The 25,286-nt window shown below is 34.6% G+C and overlaps 1 pseudogene; it reads right to left on the bottom strand.

Moving 5' to 3' along the window:
• Positions 1-13,372: 13,372 nt before the first annotated feature.
• Positions 13,373-25,286, bottom strand: part of LOC113737822 (beta-glucosidase 24-like) — a 29,206-nt pseudogene continuing 17,292 nt past the window's right edge.

The raw sequence follows: 25,286 nt of genomic DNA, 5'->3' as shown, positions 1-25,286 counted from the left end.
CAGACAGTACAGGTTTTAGCATGACATATTTAATGAGATTAGACTTAGATATGAGTCGAATAGTATGTGCTTGAAAATAATATTTCAACTTCTGAATAGCAAATATAAGTGCCAAACACAACTTCTCGATGGGTGAGTAATTTAACTCATTAGATGTCGTCATCCGACTCAAGTAATACAGCGCATTCTCCTTACCTTCATCATTTTCTTGAGCAAGTAAGGCCCCAACCGACCGTTCTTGAGCGGAAATATAGAGAATCAATAGTTTTTCTGGAATGGGTGCAACCAACACTGGGAGATTCATGAGGTACGTTTTGATGCTTGTAAAAGCATTCCTATACGATTCATCCCATTCGAAGGGTACCCCTTTCTTCATCAGTCGACTGAAGGATTGGCATCGTCCGACCAAATTAGAGATAAACCTCCGGATATAAGCCACCTTCCCTTGAAAGCTCTTCAATTCATGAATATTTCGCGGCTTAAGTATGTTCACAATGACATCAATTTTAGATCGATCGATCTCTATTCCCTGTTGATGAACGATGAAACCGAGAAACTTGCTAGAAGTGACTCTGAATGCGCACTTCAAAGGATTCATCTTCAGTTGGTATCTTCGAAGGCGTTGGAAAACTCTTCGAAGGTCTTGAATATGATCCTCTCGCTTCTTTGATTTCACCACAAAGTCATCAACGTAGCACTATGGAACATATCATCAAATATTCTTTGCATTGCCCTTTGATATGTCGCTCCAGCATTTTTCAAATCAAATGGCATTACTTTATAGCAATAAATTCCCTTGGGATGCGGAAGGCAGTGAGCTCCTCATCCTCAGCTGCCATGCGTATTTGATTGTAGCCAGATAATCCATCGAGAAAAAATAGTGTTTCATGCCTGATTGTAGCATCTACCGTCAATTCTGTAATGGGGAGCGGAAAATCATCTTTGGGGCAAGTCTCATTTAAGTCCCGAAAATCAACACAAATTCGGATTTGCCCATTCTTTTTCCTTACAGGGACAATGCTAGAAATGCATGTTGGATATTTTACTTCTCGTATGAATCCAGGTTCAATCAATTTATTTATCTCATTTTCTATCAGAGAAATCAATTCGGGCCGAAAGCGCCTTTGAGTTTGCTTGACGGGTTTTGTTCCTCGCTTGACAGACAAATTATGAACGGCGATCCTTGGATCCAAACCAGGCATTTCTGAGTAATTCCAGACAAAGACGTCCCTGAACTCGAGCAGCAAATCAACATACTCTTTCTCTTCTTCAGAAGTCATACAAGAGCTTATATAAATTGGGCGAGGATCGTCGCTTGTGCCAAGGTTAATTTCCTTTAGCACATCGACTGTATTTTTTACCCCTTGTTTAATTTCAGGGGGAGCGTCATCTGCATCTTCTTCTTTCTCTTCAAGGTCACTGATCGTAATATGATGGCAGGAAGCCGTACTTTCTTGATCCTGTTCTTCAAAAATAGTTTCAATTCTTACGTTATACAAATCTCCATAGCGTATGAAGAAATTGGAGACTTGCTTTCTTGATCCGTTCTTCTTTATTGGAGTAAGACTTTCTTCCTTGGCAATTTGGTACTCTTATTTTTTACTGCCTAATCTCTCACAGACGGGCGACTTCAGATTTTTCGGCTGCTGGCCAAGTCTGTCGAACACAGAAGTACGCTATGATTTATTTCCCAATCTGTCGAAAACAGACCTCTTTCGCCATGTGACCTCCATTTCTTCGTTCATATAGTTACAACTTGCCCTTTTGATCATTATACGAATAGGAGAGGGTGGTTGATAACCAAGACCCATCGATGAATTCTCAATGTTATAGCATCTTTCTTTCAATATTTTCTACGTAGGTGTCAATCTTTGAGTTTTTTCGCCAGTCACTTCAGGAGGGAGCTTGCCCAATGCATTCTTCTCATTGGAGTTATAACCTGCCTTAGCAAGAAGTCTATATACGTTTGGATCAAAATTTTCTTGAGTTCGATTAGTTGGTAGCGAGTAATGTTCTATTGCCGGTTCTTCTTTGGGACGGACAAACCCGTGCAAGCTCACTTTCTCACTTTTAACAGGCTCTATTTTGGTGAGCGGAACATTTAATGTGTTATTCTTGATAAAAAAAGACTGACCTTCTTCTCTCTTTGATCTTGGAATATAACGTAAAACGGGTACTTTGGAATCTTGACTTTCTTCCTTTATTGATTCTTTTCTTTTTGCTTCTTTCTGAAGGTAAAATTTAGCGTCGGTAAAGTGAGCATCGGCCCCAGTGAAAGGTTTATCATCGGCAACAACCTTCTTAACTATACCGTTTCGATAATATTTGAAACATTGATGCAGAGTAGATGGTATAATTTCATTCTCGTGAATCCAGAGTCGTCCCAAGAGCATATTATAAGAGATTTTGTCTTCAATGATATGAAATAACACACTTGAAGACAACTCACCAATGAACAATTCAAGTCTTATGAGACCAATTGCTCTTTGCCCCCCTCGTTTCAATCCTTGGATCATGAGGCGGCTCTGCGAGAGTTCATCGTTTGAGATTTCTAGTTCTTTCATAGCACGTACGGACATAATATTGACAGCAGATCTGCCATCAATGAGTATCCGATTCATCTTCTATTCTCGGACATACGCACTAACAAACAAAGGTCGATTGTGGGTTTTGAACTCAACAGTTAAATCGTCATCATAAAAAATGATAGTATTTGCACAATCCACTGGTGGTTTATCATCGATTTTGAGTTTTTCCTCAAATTTAGTGCCAATTTGAGTGATTTGAGGATTTTCAACTTTGACGATATTATAAGAAGTAGAATTATCAGCATCGTCACTTAAATACCCCTTGGGTATAAATTCTCTCAGTGTCACGGGCTGTCGAATCTCTTGAAGGAGCTGAAAATCTGAAAAAATTGGCGTTGTGGTCACTCCTTTTTGTTCCTTTGTTGCATTTCGTTGTTTCATTGTCACTTTAGGCTTTGTCGAACGAATGCTTTTCAAAAAGATGTACTCCCTCCGTCCCGTTTTGTTAGTCTTGATTTTTTTTCACACAAATTAAGAAAGTGTAATTAATTTGGTTGGAAACATAAATTTAGATTAATAATTTCCTAAAATACCCTTATGCTAATCACGAAGAGTGCCAATTAATATCAGTTACAGCTAATGGGTTAGTATTGGAAAAGTTCAATGTATTCAATGTAGTGGGTTAGTAGTTAATAACAATGTATTAATAACAAGATATTTAATAAGGATATTTTAGACAATTTGAAAGATTGCTACATTTCTTAATGGGAAAGTGGACTACAATTTGGGACAGACGAAAAAGAAAAACAAGACTATCAAAGTGGGACGGAGGGAGTACTTTTTTATTTTTGACTTGCAAGTTCTCTTTCGATTGACTAAAGTCCATCCTTCGTTGTCATTTTCAATAACATCTTCAATCGAAGATTTTTCAAGCTCCTTAGACAAAGCACTGTTTGATGTGGATAAAACTTCTATCGGACAACACATGAACCCAAATATTATTGTTGTTTGGTTTGCCGATACTTTATCCTCCTCAAGGAGGATTCTTCCTTGACGGACTAATTCCATAATTTTGTCCTTAAAGACAAAGCATTAGTGAGATGATGGCCAATCAGGCGATGATAACAGCAATAATTTGGATCATTGACTCAACCGGCTTCCTCTGGGCGCTTCATTTCAGAAAGTTCAAGGAGTTTTTCCTTGAAAAGATCATCAAACATCCCTTATAAATCAGATTCAAGGAATGGGTATCATTTTTCTTGCATTTCTTTTAAAGTGGGTCTTCTTACCGACTTATTTTAAGGGGAGTCTACCTTTTCGATGATCTTTCGGCTCACCTTGGTAGCAATCTTCATGGGAGCTGTGTTTATTGCCATGGATTCCTTATTACTGAATCTTGAAGGAGGCTTGCCCCCTTTTTTATTTTCTTGCCTTTCATTGCTTTGACTAGGCGGCTGCGCTCGCGGAGCTTGAATAGGAAGCCCATCAGTTGCATTGGTTATGATGCTTAACTCCATATCATGAGAACGAGTAGCTAATTCTTCAAATGTGTTTGGGCGTATACCCTGTAGAATGTAGCTTAGACTCCAATGCATTTCTCGGATGCACATTTCTATGGCAGAGGGTTCAGACAGTCTGTCCTTGCAATTGAGACTCAGACTTCTCCACCTATCGATATAGTTGACCACAGGTTCATCATTCCATTGACGAGTGTTAGTCAACTGCAGTATACTAACGGTTCTTCAAGTGCTATAGAAGCAATTCAAAAACTCTTGTTCCAACTGTTCCCAACTGTCGATGGACCCCGGAGTGAGATCAGTGTACCAATCAAACGCGTTGCCCTTCAAGGATCGGACGAACTGTTTGACTAGCAGGTCACCATAGGTTCCAGCGTTATTGTAGGTTTCGATAAAATGGGCCACATGTTGTTTTGGACTACTTTTCCTATCGAACTGTTGAAATTTAAGTTGTTGATATCTAGCAGGCATTGCTAGGTTGTCAAGTCTAGCAGTGTAAGGTTTGGAGTAGGTAAAACTTGACTTTGAACTACCCTCATTTTTGTCTTTGATCACGCCTTCAACAAGTTCCTTCAATTGTTCTATGAGAATAGTTCCATTGACAGTCATATATACTTCCTTCACCTTGTCTTTGCCTTTAGATGAGGGAATTTCACGCTCTTGGTGCTCCTTAGGGTTCGCATGGCTTCTTTCAGGAACGTGATCTTTTTGGGTGAGTAGTTGAATGATAAGAGAATCTTGATCCTTGATGTGTTTCATCATGATCTCCATCATCTTGGACATGTTCGAAACTTGTTCTTCGAGATTTAAAGTATTTGTCATCATAGCAGGCATTGCAGTAGAAGAAGTAGTAAAATCTTCAATAGAAAATCTTGATTGAAGAGTTTCATGTGAAGAGGCTGATCCAGTGCTTGATGAATCATCATCATGCTTAGAAAATTTGGATTCGAATCCAAATTCGAGTATGGCAAGAGTCTTCTCAATCAAGGCAGGAACGTCTTGGATTCCCATCGTGGAAGAATAGCTCATTGGTGATGTTGAACTGAAGACGGGAGTTGGCGCCGATGAACCCTCCATGCTACTTTGGGTGGAGGCTCTCGTCATACTCCTTGTCACAGGACCAATAGCGCGGGTATTGGTGGCAACAGGTGCAGCTTTCTGAACAGACTTAGCATCAGTAGCCTTGGAACGTGCAATCATGATTTTGTTGTTCTTTGGTGCCATTAATGATGTATGTAGTTGAATATTCGAAGAGAAGAGATGGAAGGCAGAAATGGTCCCACTGAGCGTGCCAAAAATTTGTACGCGATAAAATTTCAAGTCTGTAGAAACAAAAAATATACACGACAAATATGTGATATATAAATCTAAGAAAAATATGTGAATACAATCTCTAGGGTTTTCTCGAACTTGTGAAGAGTTTTTCTTGATTCTTCTCCTCGAATGCCAATCCAAGGGTTTCGCAGCTTGTTCTTGGATCCACCACTGATTCTTTTAAATCTTGATATGGAAGATTTGGAGGACTTGAAAATATTTGGGGGCTCAAGCTTTGATATATGGAAGACTTGAAGAGCTTGAAGACCTAGACCTTTGTAACTTGGAACTTCACCACTTGAGTGCATGAGATGCCTCCTGGTGTGTGTTTCTGTATATCTTGATTTGGTAGAGAGACCCCTATTTATAGTTGCAGCAGGAGGTAGAGGTTGAAAACATGTACACCACTCTACTTGCCTTGCAAGACGTACAATCATATTAGGATTGTGCCAGTTAAATATTATCTCTTCATTTTATATTTATTAATAAAGAGATAAGTAATTTCCCGATTGGCCAAGCTTGTGGGGACAAGTGACGTGATGCCATTTGATTGGACAAACCATTGCAGTATATAAGAGATATATATGGATCAAACGGCTCTAAATATTATCTCTTTAATAAGAAATAAATATTTAAATATCTATCCAATAGACATGTGATACGATATGATTTGGTTGGTAGAGATATTTCAGCAATTTTAATTGATTGGAACGTCTCAACTTGACACGTGGCAAAATATAATTGGCTATTTAATAACCAATCTTTTCAAGTGTACATGACATATGAAAATATTCGGTTGGATAGAAATAAGCCACAAAAATAATTTATACACCAATGATAATTTTAGAATTAATTAAAATTTCATTGTTTACAATATCTCCAAACAGAGAATGGAAAGACTTGTGTCAAATGAAATTCTCGATCGCTTAAATTTTACAGATTTTGATGAATATTTTAACTGTATAAAGGGGAAACAAACTAATAAAAGGAGATTTGAAACCAATAGGTTCTTAGACGTCTTAAAACTTGTACATACAGATATTTGTGGACCATTTTCTACATCTGCTTGGAATGGTCAACAATATTTTATAACGTTCATAAACGATTTTTCAAGATATGGCTACATATATCTCATTTCTGAAAAATCATAGTCACTAGATGTGTTCAAAAATTTTAAAGTTGAAGTTGAGAATCAACTCAACAAAAGGATTAAAAGCGTCAGATCTGACTGTAGTGGTGAGTACTGTGATAGATATGACGGTTCAGGTGAACAACGTCCAGAACCATTTGCTAAATATCTAGAGGAATGTAGTATCATCCCACAATACACTATGCCGGATTCACCCACTATGAATGGCATAGCTGAAAGACGAAATAGAACGCTTAAAGACATGGTAACGATTATGATATGTCATTCTATCTTACCAGAGTCACTCTGAGGAGAAATACTTAAGACTGCAGCACATATCCTTAACAGAGTTCCAACTAAAGCAACTATCAAAATTTCTTACGAACTTTGGACCGGAAAAAAACCCAGGTTAAAGCATTTACATATTTGGGGATGTCCAATTGAGGCAAGACTTTATAGGCCAAATGAAAGGAAACTGGACTTAAGAACGGTTAGTTGTTATTTTATTGGATACTCTGAAAGATCCAGGAATTACAAGTTTTATGATCCCGCAACTAAATCAATTTTTGAGATAAGAAATGCCCGATTCTTTGAGGATGTCAAATTTGGGAGAGAAAATATAGTAAGAGAGCTTGTCTTTAAAGAAGAATATGTCAATATTCCCACAGGTGTTATTGATCTTGTTAAGGATCTCATTCCTGATCTTGATCATGACATAACAAATCAAGACAATGTCGAAAAACAAACTCTTCCTCTCAAAAAATCAGTACCATTAAGAAGATCCACTAAAGAAAGGAGAAGTGCAATACCAGATGATTATATTATCTTTCTCCAGGAATATGAGGATGACACTGGATTGATGGAAGATGATCAATTAACTTACGTCAAGTCATGAAAAGTTTAAATTCTCAAAAGTGGATCGATGCCATGAATGAGGAGATTAAATCCATGAAAGGCAATGATAATTGGGATCTTGTCCCATTGCTAGAAAAATCTATTGGTTGTAAGTAGATATTTAAAATCAAAAGGAATTCGAAAGACAATGTGAAAAAATACAAAACTCACCTTGTCGTCAAGGGATTTACACAAAAAGAAGGTATCGATTATAAAGAAACCTTATCTCCGATCTTTTTAAAGAACTCTTTTAAAATTATCATGGTATTAGTGGCGCATTTCGATCTTGAATTACATCAGATAGATATAAAGGTAACGCTTCTCAATGGTAACATTGATGAGACAATTTATATAGTGCAACCAGAAAATTTTGTATTAGGAAATCCAAAAGAATATGATTTGTAAACTTAAAAAATTCATCTATAGGGGTCAAACAAACGTCTCGACAATGATATTTCAAATTTCATCAAGTGATCATCTCATTTAGTTTTGAGATGAATTTAGTAGATGCTTGTATATACCATAAGTTCTATAGGAGTAAGTATATTTTTTTTGGTATTATATGTTGATGACATTTTACTTGTCAGCAACAATATGGGTCTATTGCATGAAATCAAGAGATTTCTAATTAAAAATTTTGAAATGAAAGATCTTGATGATGCATCTTTTGTATTAGACATACAGATACACCGGGATCGCTCTCGAGGTAGTTTGAAATTATCACAAAAGAGTTATATCGAAAAGATTTTTAAAAGATATGGCATGCAAAATTATAAATCAAGTGACACCCCTGTAGCTAAAGGAGACAAAATTAGTCTCGATCAGTATCTTAAGAATGCTTTTGAGCAAAAAGAGATGGAAAAGATTCTTTATGCGTCAGTGGTAGGGAGTTTAATGTATGATCAAGTATGTACGCGTCCGAATATTGCGTACATTACCGGAATGTTGGGTAGATATTTAAATAATTCTGGATTAGATCATTGGAAAGCAACCAAACGGGTCTTACGGTATTTACAGAAAACAAAAGATTACATGCTCATGTATCGAAAGTTAGATGAATTAGAGATCATTGGCTGGATGCCAAGATACTATGAAGCCAACGTCAGGCTATGTTTACTTACTAGTTGGAGGTATCATATCCTGAAAGAGTGCTAAACAATCCCTTATAACATCTTCTATTATGGCTGCAGAGTTTATAACTTGTTATGAGACATCCAATCATGAAATTTAGCTGCGAAATTTCGTCACAAAATTACGTGTAGTGGATAGTATTAAAAAATCATTCAAATTATTTTGTGACAATAAGTCTGCAGTCCTATATTCCAATAATAACAGGAGCTCGACAAAATCTAAACATATAGATATCAAGTTCCTAACTGTTCAAAAAAGAGTACAGAGTGGACAGTTATCGATAGAGCATATCGGGACAAACTCTATGGGTGCGGATCTGCTTATTAAGAGATTGTCACCCAAAATGTTTCATGAGTATACTACTCGTATGGGTGTCATGATATTAAATGATGTACAGTTTTAATGGGATTTTGTTATTTTAAATGCTTTTATGATACTTTTCGGTTATTAATGATTTAAGAATATCTTATGCATAAGTAAAGTTTAGATTTATTTACACTCTGACTTTGGTATGGTTTGATCTCTAAAGTTTAAGGTGGATCAGTTGAAAATAGGTATGTTTTAATCACATTACATGAAATTTTCTTGCTACACATCCACATTATGATTCATGTCATTCAATTATATCAATATATGTGACCATTGATAGGTCAAGTTACGAAATTGTAACAAAAGCCGCTTTGATCCTATGTTAGAATGATTGATGGACCAAATTGGTTACAGATACATTGTGGTAATGACAATAAAGTTGAACTCATACGGTTAATTGCGAAACATAATTATAAGGTTACACATATAGTCCAAATGGAAGATTATTGGATCCTTAATCCTACGTTGGACTTATATGTGAATAATTATGGGTTGCAAACTGTCAAATAAGGTTAAGTCCAATTAAAGGGTATTTCTAATTTCTATGATGGGCTGAAATAGGGATCCAAAGGGTAACAGGATTGTTATCTATAAATAGAGTTATGGTCCCCAGATCACATGTATTCTATCTGTCGTATTTTCTAGTACCACAAAAAATAACTCTTCTCTGATATCCCATCGTCAGGAAAGATACCAAAGAGATATTAAAGGGCTCTCTTAAGGATTGACAAATACATGTTGACCTGGAAAGCTACCTCAATATCTTTGGAGATTCAAATATCAGTTTGTCGATATGAATTCAGGTACGCTTCCCCTATTTCACTGTTAATTTATTTTTTAATAATCGCCATATAAATTTTGGGTTTAATAGGTGATGGTATTCACCAAACCAAAGGTTAATTTTAGATAACCACCCTAACACAGTAAAGATATGGAGAATGGAAATCACTGGATGGAAGCTAAAGAAAAGCCTTAAATCACACCCCATGAATGGTGGAGCTGATTCTAAGAGCTATGCTCAAAATTCCAGCTATCAGGTACTATTAATTTCACTCATATCACCCACAAAACTTTATTTTTTTCCACTTTCTCTACCTTACTATTCCATCACGTGCCACTTAATTGGCATTGTGCATGTGAATTCCTTTTCATACTTCTTGTAGTAAGGGGTGATTGAAGCTGCAGGAGGTGAAATTTTACAAGCAATTAAGGAGAAGCTAGACTTCAAAAACGACTGGCCAAGGACATTTGTGATTGCTGATTATGGCTGTTCCAGTGGACCGAACACATTCCTTGCAATGCAGAATGTTGTTGAAGAAGTGGAGCTAAAGAACAAATCTCTGCAACAGAGCCCAGCCCTCAACTTCATGTTTTCTTCAATGATCTTGGAGACAATGATTTCAATATTCTCTTCAAATCCCTCCCTTTACACCTAAGATACTTAGCTGCAGCTGTACTTGGCTCCTTCTATGAGCTTTTATTCCCCAATGCTAGCCTTCATTTGGCATATTCTTTTTATGCACTCCATTGGGTTTCCAAGGTTCCAGAAGAAGTTAGAGATCATACTTCATTGGCATGGATCAAAAGCAAGACATATTGTTCGGGCACCAACAATTTCTGAATTGTTGTCATAAAACAAATAACGTGCAGTTCAGCATCCATTTACATATTTTCAAATTCACTAAAACAAATAATGTGCAGAACCATTGGCATATTTTGCTCAGTTCAGGAAAGATCTCAACAGGTTTCTGAATGCTAGAGCAGAAGAACTTGTCGGAGGCGGCCTTTTGGTGATTCAGTTGCCTGGTGTTCCGAGCGGTGCCCTTCCCTTTAATACTAGTGCAAGATTCCTCCAAGAGTTGTTAGGACCGTGTCTTTTTGAGATGGCCTTATCTTCAAAATGTCTCAAGAATCATCTCAATCTGATTATTGTAGCTGAAGTTATAGCCGAAATACAAAAATGTGTCAAGGCTATCAACTTTCCTTCTTCCTACGTTACTAATCTAATCAAAGTGATATGCTTAAGATAATTACAGCTTTTTTCTATGAGCAATAATCTACTCTCGATTAAGCCTTCTTCCTACATCCTCTTTATCAATTACAGTTTTGAAGTTCTACTTTTCTATCCACCAAATAGTTTGACATGTCTCTTTGGTCTGGTTTTTCCAAAATTTATCGAGAATCAATTTGAGACATCAAGGTAATGGGGTATGATATTTAGGCATTCGGAAAAGACCCTTGCTTTGGAAGAAGCCCAAGGAACTTTAGCCAGAGAGATTTCTAATGTTGGTATAGATTTTTGAGGTTTGGAAGGTGTTGCCCTGGTAAGACCTTTGCCATGGCTATAACTATATTTCTTGCCGTTGACATGGAGGACCTTTCTATATACTTCCGGATGCTTAGATGAGAATCTCACGTGCTTAACTGTCCACTAAGAAAAGAAAATGAAAATATTGAAAACTGCATCTTAATTATACACATGCATCCACTAAGAAAGAACGCACTGTGTTAGTAAGGCTTCTAAGAACACCTGATATAAGGAATAGAACCTAATTCGATCAGGGACAACTCAAAGACAAATTAAGGTTGATAGGAAGGCGCTACAATCAAATGCATTCTTTGATTGATAAACCATAAATGAACACTTAAGAACCCATCTAAAGTATTCAAAGGGGTCGGCGACAAGTCAAGAGAAAACTTTCTGAAAAAATGTCAACTTTCTTTCTTCCCTTTGAATGAAATGATACAAATATTTATGATCCTACTATACCTAAACTAATGGACTCAACTTAACTTACATAATATTAATCAATTAACTCACAACCTAATTAAGAAGTTTATTGCTGGCCGATTATTACACAAGGAAATAACTAACAAAACGACTCAATTAACCAATAGATTTGACAACAAATTTGGATCCAACTCAACATGAGATCTTGGACCGAGTTTATTTCTACCAAATTAACTAGAAATCTGGAAACTAAATTACTAAGTTACTAATAAAAATTTGAACTACTTGAACCTTGAAACATGGCTCTTAAGCAGCCCATATTTCTCATCATATATACACAAGTTGATGTATATAATGCTAGCTACTTATCTTAATTTAACACGTGTTCGTATAATATGCTTGTTCATTTATTATTTGTACCTGATTTGAGCCCATTTGAAAACGTTGTGTACTAATTCATTGCTTGAGCTCAACTCGGAACACAAATAAAAGGAGTAGAGCAATATGAAACAAATTAAGTCAAATATAGAGGCTTATTGCTAAGATAAACATAAATGTGATTAGTAAATTTTTTAAATGCTGACAAGCGAAATGAATATTTGCAAACAAGGCTTGTGTTCATTTGTTTACTAATTAAGCTTGATTTGGTGTTCGAGCTCAATTCATTTTGTCAAAGAATGATCTAAACTCAAACTTATGCCAGCCAATTGAAGCTTTGGTCTTGACCAGCTCTATTCCTTAACAAAGACTGAAAAGCAAACTGGGAGGGGGAAGGAAGTGAAGAAGAAAGGAAAACAAAGAGGAAGGCGAAAAAAAGTGAACAAGGGGGATGATAAGTATAGTCGAAGGAGGTTCTACAATTGTCTATCACAAGTTTTGAAGAAATCAAGGTAATGAGGAAAATTCTTTATTTTTTTTAAAACAAATAAAGGGCATTTTAGGATATTTGAAGAAAAGTTTAGCATGTTTGGTCTATATTGTAATGCAAACTATTTTGTAATATATGTAGTAATTGAGGGACGTATATGTAACTTTAAAAATTAGAGGGAAACTTCTTGCAATTGCTTGAAACCTCCCAAAAAGAATTGTTGTTCTGAACTCTTTTATTCATCAACCAAATTTAATTAGCATTAAGAACAATTAGAAAGATCAATTTTCCATGAAACATGAAAGAATGGAGCTAAATAAAATGATTTGTTACTGAATTTGTCTTCTGTAATTCTTAGTCCTATTCAAGTTTCAAAGAAAATGCGACCACCTATCAGAAGGAAGGTCTCCATAGTTGAGAAAACTTGGAACAACAAGGAATAGTGTACTTATTCATTTCTTAGTTTATATATTTACCTGAACTTTGGCTTATTTTATTGCTCAAAATTTCTTGAGTTGCTACCTTAAGCCTTTAAATGATAGTCATTTTGCACTCAGAGAACTCAAAAGAGATCTAGCGAAACAGAAATGGTAGTTATTTAGAAAATATCTTTATTTGCTTAACCATTTATTGAGGTTGTATAGGAAGTATTTGGGACAATATTTAAAAGAATACTCAAACATTACAAATTTCATTAAAATAGTATGTTACTCAACATAATTGGCACATAATTATCCCATGAAGATGAGAAAACGAAACTAAATCCACATTATCACTCCACATAGAAAGTGGTACACCCGTGATAGAGAAACAAACACTCGGATTGCTTTCATTAGTATGATATAAAAGAACAACACATAAAGGAACCAACTCTGGCATTTGAAGCAGAGAAACTGAGCATGACATAAGACTCGGGTTCAATGATTTATTTTGGGAAACACGATTTTATTCCAATGCCACGCTGAGTAGAAGAATCTTGCTCAGTTTTACTTCTCGAGGAAAAACTTGAACCATCCAGCTGTTAGTTTTGGAGACCTCTCCAGTTCTCTACCAAAATGTATGTAATTCAATCCAAACCGAGAATCGAAGCCTGAAGCCCATTCTAAATTGTCTGTCAGTGACCACGCATAGGATCCTTTGACGTTGGCCCCTTCTCTGCTTGGAAATTGGAACATTTAAATACATCAAAGAATGCTAAGATTCCTAACAAGTAAATGTAAGATAGTTATTCTTTTTGAAGGTTTCATTCTATATTATATGATATTAAAATGAAAGTTTGTCTAATAAAATCGACATCTTTAGTATGTAGGGAAACACGTGAGATATCTTTCAATATCAAACTGAAGCTCTTCAATTAACATCTTCAGGGATATTATTTTGAAGAATTTTTTGATGCATCCAAATCATGCCTAATGCATTATGCAAGTGAAGTTTTCTAAAGTTATTAGCTCATAAAACCAGCTAAAAAGTGCATCACAATCTGCTTTTTAAAGAAAAGGAGCACTTACGAGATAACCTGCTTAAGGGCCTCCAGATGTACCCTGTAGTAATTTACTCGATCGTGATCATAAAGGGCTTCCCACATGGACAAATTTTCATCATTCACCTCATCGATTCCTGCAATTAAATTGCGAACTAGGTTAAAGTCCTTTTCAACCAGTGTTTAATAAGCAAAAAAGGGATGGCAATAAGGTAAATGGTTGGTAATTCGTGTAACTGAATACCATTTTCTGTGATGTAAAGGATGGGATTATTGTATTTCTCTTTTACATAATGCAAGAGTTTCACCAATCCTTGGGGTAAAGAGTAAACCCAAGAAGAACCTGCCTGTAATATTATCAAGGGAGAAATATTAGTCACAGCTAAAGGGGAAAATATACATATATACTCCAAATTTTTCTCTCTAGGTTTTGCTTCTTAAGAGACGTTTTTTTACATGCCATAAATTTCATATATCCAAATTAAGATTTTTAATCTCCTTTTTGTCACAATAAATTGTAGCTCAATTCAAATTGAAGGAAGCAGTATCAGCTCAATTGCTTCAGTTGAAAAACTTGCCTCCTCACCAAGCACTGCAAAAATGCAAAATGAACAATATTATAATCACTCAATATCCACAAAACTGTGTTGATCTAAAATTAATTCTTCAAGCTATAAATAGACTTACTATGACATATAGCTTGGGACTCTGGATTGTAAAAGGTAGTTCTTGTGGGAGGGCTGTTTTCTACACTATTAGCAGTGTAATAGTTCATCCCAATAAAATCAAATGACCCAATCAAGTCTGTAGCTTGTTCAAGCGTAAACTCTGGAAGTCGATTTCCTACAAGTCTTCTCATGCTGTCGGGATATTTATCGAAAACTGCAGGATCAAATAACCTGCGAATATCCATTGGAAAATTTAAGATTCGAGTACCCTTTAAGGTATTAATTGAAAAAGAACATACAAACTTTTTTCAAACAAATTTTTGAAAGTCTTTAGTAGTACTCACCATCCAAGCATAAAGTCAATCACTCATTGTGCCGCATCTCTGTCTTCTTGCGTATCAGTTTGTGGTTCAGCCCAATTGATGACAAGTCCAAGCCCAAATTGACCATTTTGGATGTTATGCGGATTTATGATTTATGTATGTAGACACCAAATTTTTATCAATTTTCAATATTTTCTTGAATTTTTTCTATTCAATGAATTATTTATTTTCTTGCATTTTAATGTGTATTTTTCTCATTTTTTGCAGGTCTGTTAAAAACAAAAAAAAAGAAAAAAAGAAAAACAAAACACAAAAAAATAAGAGAAAACTAAAAAATAAAAAATCATCATGATCATTTTGTTTCACCAAATTAACTATTAACCCATTTCACACTCAATGACCATGGACTTTTCTTTTCATTAGTTAGTTGAGAAATCATCATTTTGACAGATCCTACACACAAGCTCCACTTTGGCTACAAGTCCCTCTCGGTTCTCTGCTCTCTGGACGGACCATCAAGACAAGACCCAAAAAGAAACAAAAAAACACTCCCTCTCTCGGCTCTCTCCCACAGGACACAGAAGAGAAGCCACAAAAGAAAAAAGAAAATTTCCATCACTCTCGGCTCTCTCCCTCAAAAGAACAAAGACAAAAAAAAAAAAGCTCTCCAATTTTTTGTCTCGGCTCTTTCTCCCTCTCGCTCTCTCGATTTCTTCTAACACATCCACACACAAAGCAATCACCAAAGGGAGCTAGGAAGATACGCTCAAGGCTTGGAAATTGTGTCAAACATCTTGGTCAAGGGACTACCACCTACATTGAGGTATTTTCCAGTTTTTTTATCATATTTACATCCATGTTTCAATGCCCAATTTCTCTTGCTTTTGCTGGTTTTATTGTTGTTGTTGTATATTAATTTCTCTTGTTTGCTGGCTTTTTATTGTAATTGTTGCGTTGCTGAAATTTGGGAAATGACATGAACTAGATTGAGGAAAAGGAAATGTGTCTTATGCATGCGCATGTTAACCGTTTGAAAAAATGCCAAAATGAAAAAAAGAGTCTTAGGGGACTGTTTTGCTTTATTTTAGCCCTTTTATGTTGTTTTCTTGTCGAAATAAAATCATATTTGTATTGTAGGAGTTGTAAGAGTGTTGTTGTATAATTTTCATGATTTTTGGTGAAAAATAGAGTGATTAGAAAAAATAAAAACTGGACTGTTTTTTTTGACATTTTGGACACTTTTGGGTCGTTTTTGGTAAAAACTAACTCCGTAAATGGAATCTACGCGAAAAATCGAGTTGAAGTATGTATTTTGATAATTTTTTGTGACCGGAAAAATTCGGCATTCCGGCGGCAGCCATGGCCGGCTTCAGCTGGCCGAAGAAGAGAAAGAAAAACGGCTGGAAGTGGAGAAAAGAAGGAGAAAGAAAAAAAAAAGAAAAAAAAAACGGTTTGGGCTAATGTGTGTTTTCTGATGGGCCAAGAGTTAGTTTTAGTTGGGTTTTGAAAATGGGTTTGTGCTATTTCTTTTGGGTTTCGGTTGGGCTAGAAGGTCAGAGCCCGTGCTTTTTTTGATTGGGCTTGAGTGATAAAAAGATGGGCTGGCTTGCTCATTTCTCTTGGACTTTCGGCTGGGTTTAGGAATATTTGGCCCAAAGAAATAAAAATGATGGCCAGTGGCCTGATTTGTTAAGGAATAAGAATACGTTTTCGCATATCAGTCCCTATGCTTTCAAGTATTTTCACTGCCGCCCAGACCATTTTAAATTTCTTGCATGTAGGTCCTTAAATTAATTTCATTTTGGTCCCTGAATTTTATCTTTTATTTAATCTTGATCCCTACATTTTGGAAAAATATAATTTTGTCCCCAAAGTTTTTTCAATTTTTGCAATTCAGTCCCTAGTGAATTTTGACTCTCTTTATTATGATTGCTTCTTTTTCTTTAATAGCCAATTATGTTACTTTTGAATATACTTAACTTGTAATTGTTAGATTTTTTTAAATTTCTTTGCGTTTGACATATTAGTGTGAATTTAGTACTTTTATTATTTTTTTAAATTAAATTGGTGCCATGATTCTTTTGTTCATTGTGAGTATAAATAGGACAATTTGACTCCATTTATTCACCGCTTCAAACGGGAGGTACTCCTATTTTTATTATTTCAATGCCAATTACGTGCTCTTATGTGCTCCTATGTGTTCCTATGTGTTTATATATTTTTATATGCTTTGTTTATTGGATTTAAATGTTCATTTAAATTTTCTTATATTATATTTGTTTAGTTAATTTTTATAATTACTCGAGAGGCATTTAAATACCTCAAAATGTAATAGATGGGATAACTAATTTTATTTTATCATATCTTTCCCATTTTAGATTGTAGTTAGATTCTTCGATGTAATAGATAGGTTGCGTGTTTATGTGGCTTATGTGTTATATGTTTTATCCGCTTTTTTTAGGATTTTGGCATCTAAATATTATGTTTACGTGTTATGTGCTACGTGCTCTTATGTGTTTATGTGTTTTAATTTATGCTTTATTTATTTCACTATGAATTGTTAATGCATGACATTATTACACTAGTCCAATGCTAGTTGTGGCTTCTCCCTCCGCTTACTTGCTAGTCCAACGCTAGTAAGGACTTTTAGAAATGGGCTAGTCCAACGCTAGACCCTTTAGGTCGTCTTGCGCTAGATTCATCTTTGTGTGCTATTCACTACATTTTCATGCATATTTTCATTTTTAGGATCTTTTCTCATTCGTATGATATTCCCTATTATATTATCCCCTACCCTCTATAGGTGCTAATCATGTCATTTAGAATTACATTTCATTTAAGCTAGTTCATTTGCTTGTTCATGTTAGGATAATTATTTTTCAAATATGGGAAATGGGTGATTATAACTTTTTAGTTTAAATAGCCTATTAATCCATATATAAAAAAATTATGTCACGAGTTTTTGTCTCCCGTACCCTTTATGCTGCATTCCCTTTTTCTTTGATCACTTATATATATGTATATAATTTAATTTCTTTTCTTTTATTTTAATTTCATCATTCGCATACTCGTGACACTTTCAAGAAATCATTTTGGCCTTCGCAATTAATGCGATTCGTTCAATTAAACCCTTGAATGAACATTTTGTCCCTTTCGATATTTTTTATAAATTTAGATTTGCATCCATGTAGGAAACATCCAAATATGATAAAATTAAGGGTTAGATTAGAAAATTTTTGACTAAACCTCGCAACTAGCTTAGACTAGGTTGAAAGGGTGCCTTAGGTTTGAGTTAATCGAACCTTTGCCTTCCCTTTCTTCAATCGTGACTCCCGAATCCATTTTCTCTGTTTTTTTCAAAGACCTGGAGTTGTCAAAAAGGATTTTGTTTTATTTTATTTTTGTCAAAAAATATTTTTTGGGGTGACTTGGTACACCAAAACTCAATACCAAATGGCGACTCCTATTTTTCTTAAAAACTCTTTTAGACTAAATTTGGATACAAATTGTCGCATTTTTTTAAGTCCCATTCTAGGTTCTTTTTCACTTGTTTTAAAATAAAATCACATCCCTTGTAAACACATTTTTTTATAAACACTTTCTTTTTCCATCGCAAAAAATGGGGCGCGACAACTTGGCGACTTCAATGGGGACACTAGAGAGTCCAAGCACTTGGCTTAGTTGTCTTTTCTTTTTCTAATCCTTTCACTTATCATATTTGGATGTTTGGGTTGCATATTCCTTTTACTTTTTCTTTTTCCTCATTTTTAGGATTATTGCATTTCACACACGCGACTGTCTCTCGATATTCATGTATACGATGATATGTTATTTACTTTCATTTATTTATGTTTGTATATATTTGTATCGCGCTTGCATCTTGGGTGGAGGGAAATACCACTTTAGAGCATTCACGCATGTTTTCATTATAATCTCTCCCCTCAAAAGGAAGCACTTCATACGTGCATGCATTATTTTTATCCTATTTTTATGTTTCTCGTGGGCGCCATCCCACATCTCCTTGTTGGATTAGGATCGATTTCCTTAGGTAGGCGGATGGTGTGCTCTGCGCCCATAACGATGCCTAAGGGATCATTCAAGCCACCGACCGAAGGTCTTGGGATTGATGACCCTTAGCCTTTTGGTCTGAAGGTTTGGGAGCCTGAAACCTTATCGAGTCTAGATGCATTAGTAAGCCATACCTCATGCATGCATATTAGAAATTACCTAGGATAGAGTCAACTCTACCCAATTAGGAACACTAGACACGAGGGAAGGGATTTCACCCCTTTTTCTTTGCTTTATTTATTTTTCATTCTTGTATCATTTATTGTCACTACGTGTTATATGCTACTTGTTGAACTAAACTCTCCTTGTTTCCCCTTTTTCTGCATACACAAACTTTAGAAATAAGAGTCCTAACATGGTACTCGTTTAGGATAAGACCGCCTTTTACATCAAGCATGTTTAAATTTTAGTTAATTGCATACATATATATATTGCACATCATTTTAGGCTTACCCTGGCATTTAAATGGGGCACTTTTAGGTCATATTTCAATTATTTCATACGCTTTAATAAATTGGTATCATGCATCAACCATAGAGGGAATGCCATTTAGGGAATCCCACGTTAGGAATAAATCACCTTTTGTCTCGGATATATAATCTAATGAGAATTGCACGTTTATATTTTTGTACCATCCAAAGGGGTAGTGCACAAGATAAGGTAGAATTCGATCCCTTCAGTGTGACGACATTGAGAATGATGGAACAGTTTTTACGCATTAGAATATGAGCCTTTAATAATCACTTTTTGGCCATTTTATCAAAATTGGTAAAAATCCCTTGCATAAAGGACATTAAGTTGAAGAAATTCACAAATTCCTCATTGTTGAGATGATAAGTATGTCAAGGCCAAATCTTGATTTTAAAAAACTCATAGACTAATGAATCACAATGAATTTTTAAAACTACCAATGGGCAGACAATTCCATCGATTTTGATAAATCATCAATTTCATTCATTCCATTTTTACATCTAAGATGATTGAGTCGATTTTTTTTATAGATGATTCGATCCATACAATTTTGCTCATTTTTAATTTCATTTTCATTCAATTTCATTTTGAATAAATCATCAATTTCATTTTGTTCATTTGGCCAGTGATCCAGTCGATTTTTGAATAAACTGTCAATTCTATCCAATCCATTTGACCAATTTATTCATTTTTAGGACAATACAATCAATTTTGAATAAATTATCAATTCCATACAATTCATTATTCATTTAGTCAACTTTATTTTTTTTGAATAAATTCTTAATTTCATCCAATCCATTGGATCAGTTTTATTCACTTTCAGGATAATCCAGTCAATTTTTGAACTAACCATCAATTTCATTCGATTCATTTAACTCATTTATTCTCTTTTAAAGTTTCGATCTATGGTTCACCGAAAAAACTAGTCGAGACATTTCAATCCTTTCAAAAATAAGTGTTTCACACTAAATTGATTTTTAATATCATTTTATGTGTCAATCAAAACAATCAATCCATTCGGACTTTGTCCTCATTTTGTTAGTTATCTATCATTTTCGAAAAAAAATCCAATTAGGCCATTTTTTTTTTCAAATGCTCTTCAATCGAATCTCAATAAGTCGATCGGATCCATCAGGTATTGTATGGTGTCTACCCCAGAGGATTGCATTTTTCATACTAGGCCAACCCTTGGTATAAAAGGGCTCCCCATAGGACATGCATATCGATTTTACAGTTTTGTTTACTAACTCTGGGTATTTTTCTTTTATTTTCTCCTTCCCCTGTATTTATAAAAGTTATTTCAGCAAGGTAAAAATATTTTTCTTATATCTGATAATATTTTTGGGTTTGATAAATTTTGAAAATTACAAGTGTTACTTGATTCTTGGGCAGATTTTACAATGTAAAAAAAATGCCAGTCTAGAGCATCTTAAAAATCTTTTGATTCATTGTTTCTAATACATTTTGTCTCAAAAGATAGAAAGAGAAAAGTGTTTATATATTTGAAATTGTATTCTTTAGAGATTTTTATTTTCTCACATGTATTATATTTGAGAAAAAAAAATTTTCAAACATTTGAATAATAAAGTTTTTATTTAAACAATTATTGTTTTGTATATATTCATTCTTTATTTGCTCATTGGGAGATTTCATGGTAGATTTTAAGAAATAAGGTTAAATTGAAATTTTTCGACCTCTTGTTCGAAAATTCATGAGTGTATGTCCAATCTCCAAAATTCTTTGCATACACTAGATTTGTGGTCTAAACTATTCAATGAGAGTAGTCGGAAACAAAAGTGGTCATTCAAATTTGATAGTTTGTCATAAAATATCAACCCCGACACTTTTCTTTTTCATTTTTTTTGTCCACTTCTATTGAACCTCCAAAGTCAGTCGCATTAATTGACTAGCTTCAAAGTGAGACAATTTTACTGTGAAAATGTCAAGTATGTCTAACCAGATTCAATCAACATCTGAGTGAAAGCAAAAATGTACATTACTTCTTATTTGTTTTGGAAATTTGGAATGATACTTTAGGTTTTCGTTTCTCTATCTATACAGATTTTATCATTTATTTTCCCATTTGAGACTTCAAAAAATAGGATTTCGTTTCAAATAAAAGCCTCAATGATCATGACCCTCAATGGAAAAATTTTCGAATGTCAAATGGAAATGGATTTTCTCAACGGGTTATTCTTTACTTTGGTTGTCATGAGAAATAAGAATGATGCTTCGGCCATCGTTTCTACCATCTAAACACTTTTATCCTTTGCTTCCTCATTTGAGCCTAAATTGGTGGTTCGTTTCAAAAGCACTTATGATTGCACCCCCACACTGGGGAAGGAGATTTTTTAAAAAAAAAAAAGAAGAAGAAGAAAGGAGAAAATGCTACAAGTTGGGGGAATTTGACTCTACCATTGATATTTGGTCTTCAATATCAAAAAGAAAGAGGGGCCATCTACACTCCAAATTAGGGAGTTTTCAATTTTATCATTGATATTGGGATATCAGTATTGGTAAAAAAAAATTTTTTTTTAAAAAGAAAAAGAGAAAAGAAAAATGTGAAAAAATGAAAAATGATGAAAGAAAAAAAAAGAAAAATGCGAAGACATCCAATGCTGCATTCCTCTTAGTGATTGTTGAAGAAGAAAGAGGATTGATAAGAAAAAGGGAGTCAAAATGGGATTCTGGATTTTAAGTCCAAAACTGTGGCAATTTTTGGGAAGGAATGCGATCTTAAGTGCATTGACCTTGGAAATTTTATTTCTTTTAGCTATCATTGTCAAGCCACATTACAAGCTTATAAAATCCATTGTTGACTTATTTTTCATGACAATTTAAAGTGAAGATTTTGCCTTTAAGGAACCTATCAATCATGTGTGATCATGAGACTATAACTTGTTTCCATATGTTTAGCTATTGTTTCTACCCATACATTACAAGCCTATAGAGCTTATATGTTGACTAAATTTTCTCAAGAAATAAGAGTGATAAACCATTTGCTTTCACTAAGATGTGATATTGAATGTGTTGGATACACAAAAAAAAAAAGACAGATTATGATATATCATCTCCCTGAGCCACCTCAAAATCCTAAATAATACCCATTTGATTGGTCCTAAAAAGTGAGCTAACAAGAAAGGGACCCTTTTCCCTCAACACCGATCCCAAAATGAGGAAGAGATCTTTTGCAATTTGATCTTGTTTTAAGATATTTATCATGAAGTCTTCTATATGAATTTGGATATGACATTTAAATTCTTCATTTTTTTTAACAAAAAAAATTGTAGTTCCTATTCACACTGCATCTGATTATTTTGCAACTAAGATAAGCTCAATCTGGGGTAAATTTTTTGTAATATATCTGTGAGATTTCACCAAATAAGTTCAAATTGTGGCAAAATTTTATAATATATTTGTAGGGTATGTCCAAGATCAAGTACATAATTTTCAAATTTTGATAATTCAACACTTTGCATGAGTCTTAATAGTTATATCATTGCAAAAAAAAAAAACAAAAAAAAAGAGAATTTTGAAAAACTCATGTGCTTTGAAAAATCCCCCTTGTGCAGGTGTTTATGGTTAAGTTCGAGGAAAAGACGCAACTCAAAACTTGCAAATTTGGAGGTCAATCATGAATAAAAAGGAGGCAATAATGTTATATTGCAAAGTGAAGGATCGGCTATTTATTCAAAGAAGTACATATTTCAGCAGCCAACTTGAAAAAAAAAGAGAGAAAAGAAAAAGGGGGAATAAAAAAAAAGAAAAAAGAAAAAAAAAAGAAAAAAAAAGGAAGAAAAAGAGAAAACAGGGGGAATAAAATAAAAAAGGAAAATGAAAAAAAAGAAAAAAAGGAAAAAAAAAAGAAGAGAAAAGAAAAAGAGGGAGTGAAAAGAAAAAAAAAAGAAAAAAGACAAGAGTCTTTCATTTAATTTTGCAAATATTGCAATTGAACTCTGGGGGCATTTCACTTGGAGATTACATTTCTAAGTTAGGGCAACACCTTACCCTCTTATGCTTCGAAATGGAAGTGGTAATACATGCCAAAACCGAGATCCCGTCCTTGCGCATTTGGACGAAGACTCTGGTAGAAGAAATTAAATGGATCAAGGAGCACAATGAGTGGCTATCTCCAATAGATGAAAAAGAGGTTGAATACTACCTGCCATGAACAATGTTATCAACAAAGGATGGTTCGTTGGTTATGACAAGAAAGACAAATCTCGCTTATTTGAAGTGAGGGATAAAGTTTTGAAGTAAATTCTTCTGATTCAAGAGGAGGTTAAAGAAAAGTTTGCTCCAACATGGCAAGGGCCATTTATTGTTCAAAGAATGCTATTCGGAGGAACATCCATTCTTACAGAACTGGATGGACAGGTCTTTCCTCTGCCAATCAATTCAGACATGTGTAATAAATTTTTTATCTGATTATGTGATTTTTCTTTTTGAAATACCATCTATGGCGGATCAAAGGCGAGCCTTTTTTCTTTTCTCTTTGAACATCTTACCCCTAGTTTTCCCCATTGAACCTCCAGAATAATTTAACCCTTCATTTGATAGCCCTCATAAAGATTGCAAACCCCATACTGGGGTAAATTTTTATCTCCTATTTGTCATGAAAAAAAGAAAAAAAAGAGTCAAAAGCCAAATTGGGGCAATTTTTTCGGTTTTAATACCCTTATACTGGGCAAATATTGATAGAACGCGGTCTTAGGGTTTTTGAAACCTCTTTGGAGATTTTGCTTTGAAGCCTTAACATTTCTTCCACACCCCACTTGACCCCATAATAAAAATCATGAAGTCCTGACCTCTGCCTTAGTAGTATCTCTACTAAAAATCACTTAATCAAATGGCAAATGATGTCAATACACCTTCACCAATTTTGCATGGGAAGGATTGTCGCACTGATGCCATCATTCCTTAAAACACATTTTTGAGTTGATAAAGGTCATTGACAAGATTTGTTCATTAGGTGAAAACCTGAAAGGGTGTCTGCTCAAAAAAAGAAAAATAAAAAAGAACAAAAAAAAGAGAAGAAAAAACAAAAAAAAAAGACAGAAAAGAAAAAAGAGAAGGAAGACAAAAATAAAGGAAAAAATAGAAAATGAAAACAAAATAAAATAAAAGGTGTGACCTTTGTGAAAATCCGAAACGTTAAGGTCATCAAGGTGAGATTTTGGAGCACAAGAGAATCATGAACGAAAAGCGAGATGCCGACACTTGAAATACTGGCCATTCATTCAAATCTGATCATTAGAAAAGTTGATTTGTGGTACAAAGTGAGGTATGGCTAACTGATGCTAGAAAATTGAGAAGATTCAAAACAAGTTGCAGCACAACTCTTGAGGAGCAGTTTTGATATCAAAAGATCATGCTTGCATGGTTCTCAGGGCCAAAAGGACCACAAGGAATCACATGGTATTGGTATTATATGATCACTCTTTCGGCCTCTCGAAGGCAAGAAAATGTGGCCTTTCCTAAACATGATTTACATTGATGCAAGTATCAAAAAGAGTGAGCTCCAATTTTGGAAATGCATTTCAAATCTGCTTTGAAAAAAAAAAAAAAAAAGAGGATGCCCTACACTGGGACAAATTTTGAAAAATTGCAATTTGAAAAATTATTTCAAAACCGTTTTATTTTGTTGGATTTGGGTTGTATCACACTAACTACGGCAGGCTTGGGTTGTATCCCACTAACCGTTTTATTTTATTGGGCTTAGGTCTTATCTCACCAATCTATTACTTCTGGCAATCAAATTTAATTTCTTGTTGGTGAGTCTCAGCGTCCACCGC

The sequence above is a fragment of the Coffea arabica genome, chromosome 1c (assembly GCF_036785885.1).
Source record: "Coffea arabica cultivar ET-39 chromosome 1c, Coffea Arabica ET-39 HiFi, whole genome shotgun sequence".
Lineage (NCBI taxonomy): Eukaryota > Viridiplantae > Streptophyta > Magnoliopsida > Gentianales > Rubiaceae > Coffea > Coffea arabica.
This window is presented reverse-complemented; position numbering and strand designations above follow the sequence as displayed.